Source organism: Callorhinus ursinus, unplaced genomic scaffold (genome assembly GCF_003265705.2).
Source record: "Callorhinus ursinus isolate GAN/ISIS: 27379988/994484 unplaced genomic scaffold, GSC_fseal_2.0 scaffold22, whole genome shotgun sequence".
NCBI lineage: Eukaryota > Metazoa > Chordata > Mammalia > Carnivora > Otariidae > Callorhinus > Callorhinus ursinus.
The window spans coordinates 10,608,663-10,614,930 of NW_027397084.1; the positions used below are offsets into that span (position 1 = coordinate 10,608,663).

At 38.2% G+C, this 6,268-nt stretch overlaps 1 protein-coding gene across 6 annotated transcripts in view; it reads left to right on the forward strand.

Moving 5' to 3' along the window:
- The window catches only part of PAQR8 (progestin and adipoQ receptor family member 8), a 113,985-nt gene that overhangs the window by 1,780 nt on the left and 105,937 nt on the right, over positions 1–6,268 (forward strand). For 5 of the 6 annotated variants that reach the window (XR_012381933.1, XR_012381932.1, XM_073905087.1 and 2 more), the window contains exon 2: positions 2,356–2,427. The gene's annotated coding sequence lies outside the window, so the exon portion shown is untranslated. Of the gene's footprint in view, positions 1–78; positions 326–2,355; positions 2,428–6,268 lie in introns of those variants that run through there. The other variant, XR_012381931.1, reaches the window with a different exon arrangement.

Below are 6,268 nucleotides of genomic sequence, written 5' to 3' on the forward strand. Positions count from 1 at the left end.
ATTTGTATACATCTCATATAGAGTCTGTATAGAGTCTGCCTGAGCTTAACCAATGGCCTTCTTCTACTTCTTGCTCAGAATGAAGAAGCACGTGTAACCTGATGAAGTAGTGGATCGTGGTTTCTATTGTTGCTCACATTCTTGCTTCCCCTCTGTATCCATTTTCTCTCCACCTATGCCCTGATGGACCTAAGCCAGTCTCCAAGGCTAAGGAAACACTAGGGGGCTCCTTGGAGAGCAGAAGCATGTAGGAAGATGGTGGAAAACAAGACTGCAAAGTTTATGTAGTACTTCCATTTAACATGTCGTTAGGGACCAAAGGGTACCCAAAGGCATCATAATAAAAATGATTTATTCTCACTAAATGATACATCTCTCTCTTCAAACCAGTGAAAAATATTATGTGTTACAAAACTTGAAACAATACTCAGTGATTAAGAATGAGCTTTAGGCGCTCAGGAAAATGCCATATGCCATTATACACCTTTGGCACTCACTCAGAGGCCACAAAAGATTGGAGGTCAAAAACTCTACACCTCTAGGTGCCAGAGCAGCCTGAGGAATAACTTACAGGACCAGGCTTGCCCTGGCTAAGCCGATCTGTTCTCTTATGTTCTGTAGACTAGTCAAAATCTTCTCAGGATGCTATAGTCTGGGGTTTTGAGCACCAAGAGCAGCAGGCTAACTTCTCTTTCTGGCTGCTCTAATTATTAGTTCAGCGACTGTGGGCAACTTAACTAACCTGTACCTCAGTTTCCTCATCTTGAAAATTAGGAGTGGTATCTAGTTTAAAGAATGGTTCAAGTATTCAGTGAGGTAATAACATAAAAAATATTGAGAAAAGTGCCTGGCATGTAGTAAGCACTAAATAAATGTTAACCACTGGTGGTGGTAGTGAGATGGTGGTGGAGGTATTAGTGGTTGGAGAAGAGTCTATAGATGTTGGGGAAAAAGGGGAGGAAGCACCCTGGTGCATTCTGGAACAATTCAATCATATTCAAGCCCCCTTCCCACTCCCACCAAAAGCTTAGGATAGAACCAATCCAGACATTTCTTTCAGTGAGATCTTGTTTGCTGCAAATCCAACTGGCTAAAGGAGTAATACATTCAGAGAGTATTATCTGGCTCCAGTTCTGCCTGTGTTGAAAACCATCAGAGACATTTGCTCCATGCTTATGGAACATTATGGAAGAAGACCAAATGGTCTCTGGAGTTAGCCAGCATGTCTTGTACTGACAGGAGAGTGTCATAGCAAATGCCCCCACCATTTGCTTCCTGGAATCCTTCCAGTTAGATATGCTATAAAGATCAGGAAAATGCAGGAGCCAGAGGGCATCAGTGATCCTGATTTGCCCATTAGATGTGACAACATAGCTGGCCTGCAGACAATTTGTGATTCATTGTCATTTGCCAAAGTTAATTTCAGCAATTGGATTTCTTAGTTCCGGAAAGGTCATCTCCGTTCTTTTTTGAGTTTTGTTTTGTTTTTTGTTTTGTTTTGTTTTGTTTCAGCTTTACTAAGGTATTATTGACAAATAAAAGGTCATTCCCATTCTTAACTGCACAAATTTCACTAAAGCTCTCTTTGAAGAGTTTTGCTTCAGTGCTTAAAGATTTGCAGGAGAAAATCACCAAAAACTTACTGAGTAAATAACTCATTTACACATGAGATTCTCTAATAATAACCACTCTGTAAATCTGTCTTGATTTGTGGGCACTTGAAAAAACACAGTCTCTTATGCTTTTAATTTTGCCAATGTAATGAAATGATGAAGAGATTTAGCCATATCAACCAACCAGTCAAGTATTAGTGGAACATCTGTATACCTAATTCCGTCCTTGACTGGGGACTTTAGCTTTGTGCTGCCCAATAGAAATATAATGCAAGACTCATATGTAATATAGTTTTTTAGTACCAACATTTTAAAAAGTAAAAACAGTTTTTACTTTTGAGAGGTGAAAATTAATTTGGCGATATATTTTATTTAACCCAATTTATCTAAAATATCAGTTCAATGTGTAATTGACATAAAAGAAGTATTTATGTGATATTTTACTTTTTTTATACTCTTTAAAAATCCAGTGTGATTTTTATACCTACCTACATCCCAATTGAGACTAGCCACATTTCAATTGCTCAGTTACCACATATGGGTAGTGTCTACCATTAGACTGCACAACTTTTGAATACAAAAATCTGTCTCTTGAAATAGGTTATGATTTAACTTGAAAAAATAGCAACCATTTATTGAACGCGTACTATATGCCAGACACTGTGCTAAGCACTTTACCATATAATCTCATTTAATCTTTAAAATACTTTGTGATGTGGTATTTTTGATCCTCATTTTACAGATGAGAAGACTACAGCTTGAAAGATCCCAAAATCCCATACCAGTAAGGGACAGAGGCAGGATATGAACCCAGGTCTGTACAGCTATATATTATACACTCATTTAAGAACAGCTGAGTATGTTAAGATCCAAATGCAGAATCTGACCCAACAGATTCAGTAGAATTTAGTTAAATATTAAGCAAACAGATATTTTATATTTTAAAATACTTTACTTGAGGGATGCCTGGGTGGCTCAGTCAGTTAAGCGTCTGCCTTCGGCTCAGGTCATGATCCTAGGGTCCTGGGATTGAGTCCCACATCGGGCTCTCTGCTCAGCGGGGAGCCTGCTTCTCCCTCTGCCTAACGCTCCCCCTGCTTGTGCTCTCTCTCTCTCTTTCTCTGATAAAAAAAATCCTTAAAAAAAAAAAAAAACTTTACTTGAGTTAAAAAGACAGTGTATTGTAATTTTACCTTAGTGCATTGCAGTTTTTCTTATTCATTTTACGCTTAAAGTATAAAGAGACTTTTTCTCTGGACATGATGAACACCTTCTGCTAGTTTACAGATGGGCTAGTGTCTGTATGTGTCCTGTAACATTTGTTTATTCATTCATTTAATCAATTATGTGTGAGTTATGTACGTGTGAGTTATGAGTATGTAAATTAGATATTATTTGTCATCAGTTTTTTTTTTTCTAAAGATTTTATTTATTTATTTGAGAGAGAGAGAGAGAGAGAAACAGCATGAGAGGGGAGAAGGTCAGAGGGAGAAGCAGGCTCCCCGCTGAGCCAGGAGCCCGATGCGGGACTCGATTCCGGGACTCCGGGATCATGACCTGAGCCGAAGGCAGTCGCTTAACCAACTGAGCCACCCAGGCGCCCCTTGTCATCAGTTTTTATTCTATCTTATCCTTCAAGTAAACTGTGTATCATAATTTTGAAGTTTCAGAATCATTTAAGTGCCTGTTTTTATTCAGCCAACAGAGATTTGAGATGTGAATATTTATTCATACTACAGATAATACTACCAGTATTTTATTTTATTGTATTATATGCAAGGTATTTAGGAGGATACCAAGATGAATAAGATGAAAAGTTACAATCTGGCATGGAACTTAAGGCACAAACATAAATTGCCATAAGAAAAGGCAACATGTGTTCTAGGCATGGTACAAAGTGCCCACAGGAGTTTAAAAATGGCAGATATAAATTTGCATAGGAATGATGATAGAAAGCTAGAGAAAGGGGATAGTATTTGATTTGAAGATCAACAGGTGGGCAGTATTTCCTGCAGGGAGATGTGACAGTAATGACATTCTAAGCAAAATATGAAGGCAGGTGAGTACACGGTAGGACTAGAAGCAGGGATGCATTAGGCCTGACTGTAGAGGACACTGACCAGCAGAGTAAGGCTGTGCTTGATTTAGTAGGCAGAAGAGAGCCATTGATAGTCTTTGAGCAAAGGAGAGACAGTATGAAGGCTTTAGGAAGATTAATCTGGCTAGAGAATATGTAGAATGGATTGTTTTCATCAGATAAAAGAAATGAGGCTTGGAAAGGGTGTTCAAAGAAGGAAAAAAATGAAAAAGATGAGAGTGAAACATTTCAGAGGAAAAATGGACAGATCTAAAAGCTATTTAGATGGAAGTAGAAATGAAGGAGAGAGACATAAAAATTACGAATAAACGCATATGCCTCACACACAATGCCTCAAGGGCTTACAAAAAGCATCTCATTACTAATGATCTTTATTTAGATCTCTGTTTAGAATGAAAAATTGTTTTGCAGTTACGACACAGAGGAAAAGAAATTTAAGAGGCAACCACATCTTTCAAAACAGTAGTCAGGAGAGCTGTACAGCTTTGACATTTAGTTCCAAAACTTTGTCTAGGACAGCATGGAAAAGGAAGGAAAATTATATTTTATTGAATTTTAAAACAAAGTATATATAAACTACACCTCAATAAAGCAAAGTGTACATAAATTATGCCTCAGTCAACTTTATTCTAAAAATCTAAGCAAAAGAAATAAATCATAAAAGCGGCATGACTGTATCTGGTCAGGTGGGGGAGGATGCTGGGGAAAGCCAGTGCCCTTTGAAGTAAGCTGAATATCAGTTTTAATTGGCTCCATGCCATTTGCCGAAGAACCTACAGGCCCTGTCCACAGCGTTCACAGTCAGTTTGATAGACTAGAAGCCAGGGTTTGGGAAGACTGAGTCTCATTGCATCCTCTACTCACTGAACATTTGACATCATAGGAGCAGAATTTGAAAGATGCTTGTGAAGCACTTTGGGATACAAGCTGCAGAGATGGTTGTATTGATCACTCACTTTCCTTTTATAGAAATATATTAAAATCATGTCCTACATTCTTCACCCCACAGTTCACTTCCAGCACCTTCTTATATTCTTCTAGCTCAACTCTGATAGTCTTTAGATAAAAAGAAATACAGGACTTCATTATCCTTCTTTTAGCCCTCCAATATTCCAGAGAGTGTAGAGAAACCATTATCACTCTGATTTTATATTTTAAGTGCTACAACAGTCAATCCAAAAATCTCTGAAAAGCTGAGAGGTTTAGTGTTTACCTTTTCTCCCCAGCCTTTCAACTGGATTCTTGGATGAGCCTCCAAAAAATATCTCTGATCTGAAACCAAACCCAGATGGATATTTTTCCTGGCCTGTTTTCGTCTGGTTAGCCACCTGTTTCTCTCTGTGCTAATACAGGAAGGGGAGATGAGAAAATGGAAGATGTTGGCTCAGAGCCCTAGAGGTCTGGTGAAGGTGGCTTTTAAAATAATCATTCTTGGGCGCCTGGGTGGCTCAGTTGGTTAAGCGACTGCCTTCGGCTCAGGTCATGATCTTGGAGTCCCAGGATCGAGTCCCACATCGGGCTCCCCGCTCAGCAGGGAGTCTGCTTCTCCCTCTGACCCTCTTCCCTCTCGTGCTCTCTCTTTCTCTCTCTCTCAAATGAATAAATAAAATCTTAAAAATAAATAAATAAATAAATAAATAAAATAAAATAATCATTCTTTAGTCACTGCCAGGCTCCAATGCCACCTTCATTGATTGGAAATGCAAAGTATGCCAGCAGTGTTTATAAAAAAAATAAATGGGGCACCTCGGTGGCTCAGTCGTTAAGTGCCTGCCTTCAGCTCAGGTCATGATCTGAGGGTCCTGTGATCGAGCCCCACATCAGGCTCCCTGCTCCAGGGGTAGGCTGCTTCTCCCTCTCCCACTCCCCCTGCTTGTGTTCCTTCTCTCTCTGTTGAAAAATAAAATCTTTTAAAAATATATATAAATAAATGAATGAATGAATATCAGAGTGCATACTAGAATTTCAGAGGTGGAAGTCACTGCAGAGGCCATTTAATTTAATGCCACAGTTCATAATCTAGACAACTGAAGTCCAGAGAAATTCAATTAGATTCTAAAATCAATATATTTACAATAAATAGGTAAAGAAACATTTGGTACACAACAAGACCCCAAAAGAAAGATACGTTTGAGCAAATCAAACTCTTAGAATTGCAAAATATAGTTATTGAAGGAATAAAGTAATGGACTGGTTAAAAGCAGAATAGACACATTTGAAAAGAGAATTAGGAAACTAGAAGGCAGAGCTGAGAAAATTGCCATATGCAGCAGAGTAGAGGAACTGAAAAATACAAAGAGGAGTTAAGGGAAATGAATGATAGAATGAAAAGTTTCAATATATTAATGGGAATTCTAGATGGAGAAAAATTAAGGAAATAAATAGTAAGTAAACATTTTTCCAGAACTGGTGAAAGACAAGAATCCTCAGATTAAAGAATCACAATGAACCTGAAGCAAGGAATATGAAATCACACCTTCACTTAGACACACTGTAACAAAACCCAGAAAATTGGGGGAAATATTAAAAGCAATCCAAAAAAAGAACAACATTTTAG